Genomic DNA, 8,647 nt, shown 5'->3' on the forward strand with positions numbered 1-8,647 from the left:
TCACTTATTTCCCTTAACCTATCCTCATGGTCTTTTAATTGTTTGTCTCTTTTTTCCTCATATTCCCTCTTTGCCATCAACTTGTCTTCTATGTCACTCCCTCGTTCTTCCACCTCGTTAACCCTCATCGTTAGGACTTCTAACAAGTTTGGATTGCATCTCATTCAATTGATTTTTAATTTCTGCCTGATTAGATCTAAATTCTGCAGTCATGAAGTCTATTGAGTCCTTTGTGCTTTTTTCTAGAGCCACCAGTCGCTTTATAATAGTGCTTCTGAACTGGCTTTCTGACATTGAAGTGTAATCCAAATTTTGTAACTCTGTGGGAGAGAGGACTGTTTCTGATTCTTTCTTTTGAGGTGAGGTTTCCTTCTAGTCATTTTGCTCAGTGCAGAGTGGTGAAAAATAAGTTGTATTGGGAAAAAGGGAAAAAGAGGTGAGAAAGAAGGAAAGAAAAGAGAAAAAGAAAAAAGAAAAAAGAAAAATATAGAAGAAAAAGTGAACAAAGAAGAAAGAAACAAAAATTTATTTTGTCATAATTTATTACAGTATCCACAGGAAATTAATACATTGTCCAGTAAAATAAATGGCAATATATACAGTTATAGTAAAAAAAAAAAAACAGTAATAAAAATCAAGCCTTGGGAACATAAAGAAGAGCCTTCATTTCCTAATAGATGGCACTCAGATCCTTCAAAGATCCTTCTGGTAAAAGAATTCTAAAAGTTCTGAAAAATTTTTAAAAAGAAAATGAAAGGATGAGTGGTTGAACTGGTGGAAAAGTAAGTAAAATCTACAATGTCTACAAAGGCAAAAATAGTGAACAAATTCTGAAACAGATCATCATAGGTAAGTGGAAGTGTCGGCCCATGTTTTGGATTTTTCTGGACGTTATACAATTAAGTAACAAAGCAGTTCAGTGTTCATACACAGTGGATAATTTGTGTTGCTTGTAGATATATTGAGCCTAAACCAGGATAAACCATCTCTCTCAAAACTTGAATAAGAAATATAAATCTTCACAAAAGAAAGATAAATGTGGACACTTGCCTTCTTGATTGAAAATGAGTGCAAGAAAAACAAAACAAAACAAAACAAACAAAAGCTTTCTCTGGGATTTTTTTTTTTATTTATGATAGTCACAGAGAGAGAGAGAGAGGCAGAGACACAGGCAGAGGGAGAAGCAGGCTCCATGCACCGGGAGCCCGATGTGGGATTCGATCCCGGGTCTCCAGGATCGCGCCCTGGGCCAAAGGCAGGCGCCAAACCGCTGCGCCACCCAGGGATCCCTCTGGGATTTTTTTTATTTAAAAAAAGATGTCAGAAAACCAGAGAGGCTGAATTGCATGATTTCTTACAAACAGAGGGACTCAAAGCCTAGAATTTTAAAAATCAGTGGCTCATTGGTGGACCTGGAAGGCAATAGAAAGCTGAACCCCTGTCCTTAAAAAAAGCACAACAATCAGCCCTGCAGAGAAGCAGCGGTTTGAAAAACACCTGGGGTGGGTTGGAGCTAGGATGGCAGAGAAGGAGGGGGACCTGGGCTTTCCTCATCCCTGGAACACAGCTGTATTGATCACTTGAAATACCCAGGAAATGGATCTGAGTATTGGAAGAAGGATTTCCATAGTTGTTGGGAGACAATGTGGCAGGTGGAGGTCTGTGGAAGTGAGTTAAGGGAGAGAGCTACCCTGCTGCACAGGGGAGGGAACTCTTTGTATAGGGAAAGTTAAGAGAAAGAGAGGTTGAGAGAGGAGATGTAGGTTCACAAAAAAAAAAAAAAAAAGAAAACCTATTGGACCACAGACTGGGGAGTTGGGGGAGCTGAGTGGCACAGGTTTTTTACAGTGATCATAGCTCAAACTCTGAGCTTTGGGAAGTGTGATACTTTCTCCAGAATGGAGCTGTAGTGAGTGCTCCTGGTGAGAAGGAAGACTTTGGATGGGGAGCAGGCACAAAGTGGTGTAGGGTTCTCATGGGTCACACTGGGAGAGATTGTTCCCCTTTCTGGATTACATAGGGAAGAGGATATATACTGTCTCCAAGGACAAAAGACACTGTAGGCATCAACAAATGGGCTTTAATCTGCAAGGGACAGAGGCCTGTGCAGAGAGGGGATAGCCTGGTTACTACTATTTGAGGTGCCACAGCATAGAACGTGCCCACTTCAAGGGCAGAAGACTGGTTTTCTGTGACAAAGAACATAGTCAGAGTGTATGGAGCCTCTAATGCAGAGGAGGAAGCACATCCAAGTGGTGGTGGCTCCTTTATGAATTGGAGCTTTGAATCCCAGCCTCATCAGAGATAAATGCAAGATACCTGGCACTGGCTCCCTGATGGCCTTGGCTTCATTGAGGACTTCCTGAACAGAGGGGGGTGTCACCATTTTACCCAGGCTGAAAACACTGTTGGACATCAGAGGGCAACACAGTGCCCCCCAATAGGGGTGGAAGCCATTTACATCACATCCTGCACCCTGGTGCTAGGCAACTGTTTTTCTTTACTGGGACAGGTGACTCAGAGCCAACTCAGCTATCCTTTCTCCCAGAAGAGCACACAGACAGGACTCTACCTGAAACAAGTTTACTGAGAATACAGTGCCCCATATTCTCCCCTTCAGTTCTGAAAGAAATAGGACCTGGTGGCATTTTTTTTTCATTTGTCTTACTCTTTTTAGTCTTTTTCCTTTGGAATAGGGCTTACGGTTTTCTCTTTGTTTGTTTTTACATTTCCTTTTCTCTCTTCTCTTTTATTATTTTTATTTTTTGACTCAGGAATCTTTTTTTCTTTTTCTTTGAAATCAGACTATACTTTTTTTTATTGTTTTTGTGTTGTGTTGGTTCCCTTTCCCTTTCTTTTTGGAGTAGGCTTCTCCCACCCACTCCCTTTTTTCTTCTTCTTTCTTTCCTTTTATTTCAGGCATTTTTTAATGAACAAATCAAACCACACCTCAATAAAGTCCCCAAAACTCCACACTGCCAGGAAAGAGGAACTCTACAGAGGATGGACGTGTGGGAAAGAGCTGTCAAAACACAACAGCAGGGAACCCTGGGTGGCGCAGCGGTTTGGCGCCTGCCTTTGGCCCAGGGCGCGATCCTGGAGACCCGGGATCGAATCCCACGTCGGGCTCCTGGTGCATGGAGCCTGCTTCTCCCTCTGCCTGTGTCTCTGCCTCTCTCTCTCTCTCTCTCTGTGTGTGACTATCATAAATAAATAAAAATTAAAAAAAAAAACACAACAGCAGAATTCACACAGCATACACCAAAAACACTTCCTTAAGTGCCAGGCTCTGGACACTGTATGACTTTTTTAAATTTAGTACTATTCCGAGGTGCAAGAAACAGAACAACCCTTAATAACATATGAAAGATAAAAACTTAGCCAAGTTGACACGATGGAGGAATTTGCCCCAAAAGAAAGGTCAGGAAGACATTATAGAGGCGGGAAAGATGGCAGAAGAGTAGGGTCCCCAAGTCACCTGTCCCCACCAAATTACCTAGATAGCCTTCAAATCATCCTGAAAACCTATGAATTCGGCCTGAGATTTAAAGAGAGAACAAGTGGAATGCTACAGTGAAAAGAGTTCACGCTTCTATCAAGGTAGGAAGATGGGAAAAAAGAAATAAAGAAACAAAAGGCATCCAAGGGGGAGGGGCCCTGCGAGGAGCCAGGCTAAGGCCGCAGCGAGTGCACCCAGGACAGGAAAGCCCTGTCCCGGAGAAGCAGGAGCTTCAAACAATCCTCCTGGATGGAAAGGTGCGCTCGCAGGGAGTTGGAGCAGGATCCCAGGAGGGGCGGGGATGCCCTCAGGCTCCCTGGGACACTAACAGAGGACCTGTGTCCCAGGGAGAGCACGCCAAACCCCGCAGCCGAGCTCCCGAAAGGGCTGTAGTGCGTGCACGGCTGGACCCGGGAGCAGCTCGGGGGCAGCTCGGGCAGAGGCTCTGGGCAGAGGGAGCTGTGCAGCCAGGACCGCGATTCCAACAGCACAGGCCCGGAAGCACAGGGGGCTGGGGACACAACCCAAGATCCGGCACACCCCACGGGATAGGCAGAGACCGGGAGGGTACAGGACAGCAAGGACGCTTCTGTCCCAAGCTGAGCAGATCAGCGGCCCCGCCCCCGGAGCATCTAGGCCTCAGTGGACTGAGAGCTCCATATTTCCTTTAGGGGGTGACTCTGGGGCTGGAAAGCTGGTCGCTGCTACTGTTGTTTTACCTCCTGAGGCTTCACAGGATAAACAACCCCGACTGAGCTTCACGGTGGCCTCACGGGATAAACAGGTAAACAACTTTCACTGAGCCCTGCACAAGGCAGGAGGCTGAGCAGCTCCCCCAAGTGCTAACACCTAAGAATCGGCACAGCAGGCCCCTCCCCCAGAAAACCAGCTAGAAGGTCAGAGGAAAAGCAAGTTATTGACCAAGAGGCACTAGAAAGTTCTGGGGGAAGTCAAGGGATTTACAGTATATAAAATCAGAGGACACTCCCCCTTGTTTTTTGTTATCTGTTTGCTTCCCCCTTTCTTCTTTCCTTCTCTTTTCTTTTTTTCTTTTTCTTTTCTTCTTTCTCTTCTCTCTTTTTCTGCTTTTCCCAATACAACTTGTTTTTGGCCACTCTGCACTGAGCAAAATGACGAGAAGGAAAACCTCACCTCAAAAAAAGAACCAGAAACAGTCATCACTCACAGAGTTACAAAATTTGGATTAAAATTCAATGTCAAGGGATCCCTGGGTGGCGCAGCGGTTTGGCGCCTGCCTTTGGCCCAGGGCTCGATCCTGGAGACCCGGGATCGAATCCCACATCGGGCTCCCGGTGCATGGAGCCTGCTTCTCCCTCTGCCTATGTCTCTGCGCCTCTCTCTCTCTCTCTCTGTGTGTAACTATCATAAATAAATAAAAATTAAAAAAAAAATAAAATTCAATGTCAAAAAGCCAATTCAGAAGCACTATTTTAAAGCTACTCGTGGCTCTAGAAGAAAGCATAAAGGACTTAAAAAACTTCATGACTGCAGAATTTAGATCTAATCAGACAGACTTTAAAAATCAATACATGAGATGCATTCCAAACTAGAAGTCCTAACGATGAGGGTTAACGAAGTGGAAGAATGAGTGAGTGACATAGAAGACAAGTTGATGACAAAGAGGGAAACGGAGGAAAAAAGAGACAAACAACTAAAAAATCACGAGGATAGATTAAGGGAAATAAATGACAGCCTGAGGAAGAAAAATGTACATTTAAATGGGGTTCCTGAGGGCGCTGAAAGAGACAGAAGTCCAGAATATGTATTTGAACAAATCATAGCTGAAAACTTTCCTAACATGGGAAGGGAAACAGGCATTCACATCCAGGAAATAGATTCACACACACACACACCCCAAAATCAATAAAAACCGGTTAAATCTTCTGCATTTAATAGTGAAACTTGCAAATTCCAAAGATAAAGAGAAGATCCTTAAAGCAGCAAGAGACATCTCTAAATTTTATGGGGAGAAATATTAGATTAACAGCTGACCTCTCCAGAGAGATCTGGCAGGCCAGAAGGGGATGGCAGGATATATTCAGAGTCCTAAATGAGAAGAACATGCAGCAAAGAATAGTTTATCCAGCAAGGCTTTCATTCAGAATAGAAGGAGAGATAAAGAGCTTCCAAGATAGGCAGGAACTGAAAGAATATGTGACCTCCAAACGATCTCTGCAAGAAATTTTAAGGGGGACTCTTTAAATTCCTCTTTAAGAGGAAGTCCAATGGAACAATCCACATAAACAGGGACTGAATAGGTATCATGATGATAGTAAACTCATATCTTTCGATCGTAACTCTGAACGTGAACGGGCTTAATGACCCCATCAAAAGGCGCAGGGTGTCAGACTGGATAAAAAAGCAGGACCCATGTATTTGCTGTCTACAAGAGACTCATTTTAGACAGAAGGACACCTACAGCCTGAAAAAAAAATGGTTGGAGAACCATTTACCATTCAAATGGTTCTCAAAAGAAAGCAGGGGTAGCCATCCTTATATCAGATAAACTAAAATTTACCCTGAAGACTGTAGTGAGAGATGAAGAGGGACACTATATCATATTTAAAGGATCTATCCAACAAGAGGACTTAACATTCATCAATATATATGCCCCGAATGTGGGAGCTCCCAAATATATCAATTAATAACCAAAATTAAGACATACTTAGATAATAATATAGTTATACTTGGTGACTTCAATCTAGCGCTTTCTACACTTGATAGGTCTTCTAAACCAACATCTCCAAAGAAATGAGAGCTTTAAATGATACACTGGACCAGATGGATTTCACAGATATCTACAGAACTTTACATCCGAACTCAACCGAATACACATTCTTCTCAAGTGCATATGGAACTTTCTCCAGAATAGAAGACATACAGGGTCACAAATTGGGTCTGAACTGATAACAAAAGATTGGGATTGTCCCCTGCATATTCTCAGACCACAATGCCTTGAAATTAGAAGTAAATCACAACAAGAAGCTTGGAAGGACTTCAAACACGTGGAGGTTAAGGACCATCGTGCTAAAAGATGAAAGGGTCAACCAGGAAATCAAGGAAGAATTAAAGTTTCATGAAAACTAATGAGAATGAAGATACAACCGTTCAAAATCATTGGGATGCAGCAAAAGCAGTCCCGAGGGAGGAAATGCATTGCAATACAAACATCCATCCAAAAATTGGAAAGAACTCAAATACAAAAGCTAACCTTAGACCTAAAGGAGCTAGAGAAAAAAAACAGCAAATAGATCCTACGCCCAGAAGAAAAAGAAAGTTAATAAAGATTCGAGCAGAACTCAATGAAATCGAGACCAGAAGAACTGTGGAACAGATCAACAAAACCAGGAGTTGGTTCTTTGAAAGAATCAATAAGACAGATAAACCATTAGCCAGCCTTATTAAAAAGAAGAGAGAGAAGACTCAAATTAATAAAATCATGAATGAGAAAGGAGAGATCACTACCAACACCAAGGAAATACAAACGATTTTTTTTAATTTTTATTTATTTTTGACAGTCACACAGAGAGAGAGAGAGGCAGAGACACAGGCAGAGGGAGAAGCAGGCTCCATGCACTGGGAGCCCGACGTGGGATTCGATCCCGGGTCTCCAGGATCGCGCCTTGGGCCAAAGGCAGGCGCTAAACCGGTGCGCCACCCAGGGATCCCCAATACAAACGATTTTAAAAACATATTATGAACAGCTATACGCCAATAAATTAGGCAATCTAGAAGAAATGTACGCATTCCTAGAAAGCCACAAATTTCCAAAACTGGAACAGGAAGAAATAGAAAACTTGAACAGGACAATATCCAGGGAGGATATTGAAGCAGTCATCAAACACCTCCCAAGACTCAAAAGTCCAGGGCCAGATGGCTTCCCAGGGGAATTCTATCAAACGTTTAAAGAAGAAACCATACCTATTCTACTAAAGCTGTTTGGAAAGATAGAAAGATATGGAGTACTTCCAAATTCATTCTATGAGGCCAGCATCACCTTAATTCCAAAACCAGACAAGGACCTCACCAAAAAGGAGAATTACAGACCAATATCCCTGATGAACATGGATGCAAAAATTCTCAACAAGATACTAGCCAATCGGATCCAACAATACCTTAAGAAGATTATTCACCATGACCAAGTAGGATTTATCCCCAGGATGCAAGGCTGGTTCAACACTCATAAAGCAATCAATGTGATTGATCATATCAAGAATAGAAAAAAAACAAGAAAATATGATCCTTTCAATCTATGCAGAGAAAGCATTTGACAAAATACAGCATCCGTTTCTGATCAAAACTCTGCAGAGTGTAAGGATAGGCGGAATATTCCTCAACATCTTAAAAGCCATCTATGAAAAGTCCACAGCCAATATTCTCAATGGGGAAGCACTGGGAGCCTTTCCCCTAAGATCAGGAACAAGACAGGGATGTCAAAAAAAAAAAAAAAAGAGAGAGAGACAGGGATGTCCACTCTCACCACTGCTATTCAATATAGTACTCGAAGTCCTAGCCTCAGCAATCAGACAACAAAAAGACATAAAAGGCATTCAAATTGGCAAAGAAGTCAAACTCTCCCTCTTCACGGTTGACATGATACTCTACATAGAAAACCCAAAAGACTCACCCCCAAGGTTGCTAGAACTCATACAGCAATTGGGCAGCATGGCAGGATACAAAATCAATGCCGAGAAGTCAGTGGCATTTCTATACACTAACAATGAGACTGAAGAAAGAGAAATTAAGGAGTCAATCCCATTTACAATTGCACCCCAAAACATAACATACCTCGGAATAAACCTAACCAAAAGGTAAAGGATCTATACCCTAAAAACTACAGAAGACTTCTGAAAGAAATTGAAAAAGACACAAAGAGGTGAAAAAAATATTCCAGGCTCCTGGATTGGAAGAAATAATATTGTGAAAACGTCAATGTAGCCCAGAGCAATTTACACATTTAAAGCAATCCTTATAAAATACCATAGACTTTCTTCAGAGAGTTGGAACAAATCATCTTAAGATTTGTGTGGAATCAGAAAAGACCCCAAATAGCCAGGGGAATTTTAAAAAACAAAACCATAGCTGGGGGCATCACAATGCCAGATTTCACGTTGTACCACAACGCTA

The sequence above is a fragment of the Canis aureus genome, unplaced genomic scaffold, assembly GCF_053574225.1.
Source record: "Canis aureus isolate CA01 unplaced genomic scaffold, VMU_Caureus_v.1.0 ptg000212l_RagTag, whole genome shotgun sequence".
Classification (NCBI taxonomy): Eukaryota; Metazoa; Chordata; class Mammalia; order Carnivora; family Canidae; genus Canis; species Canis aureus.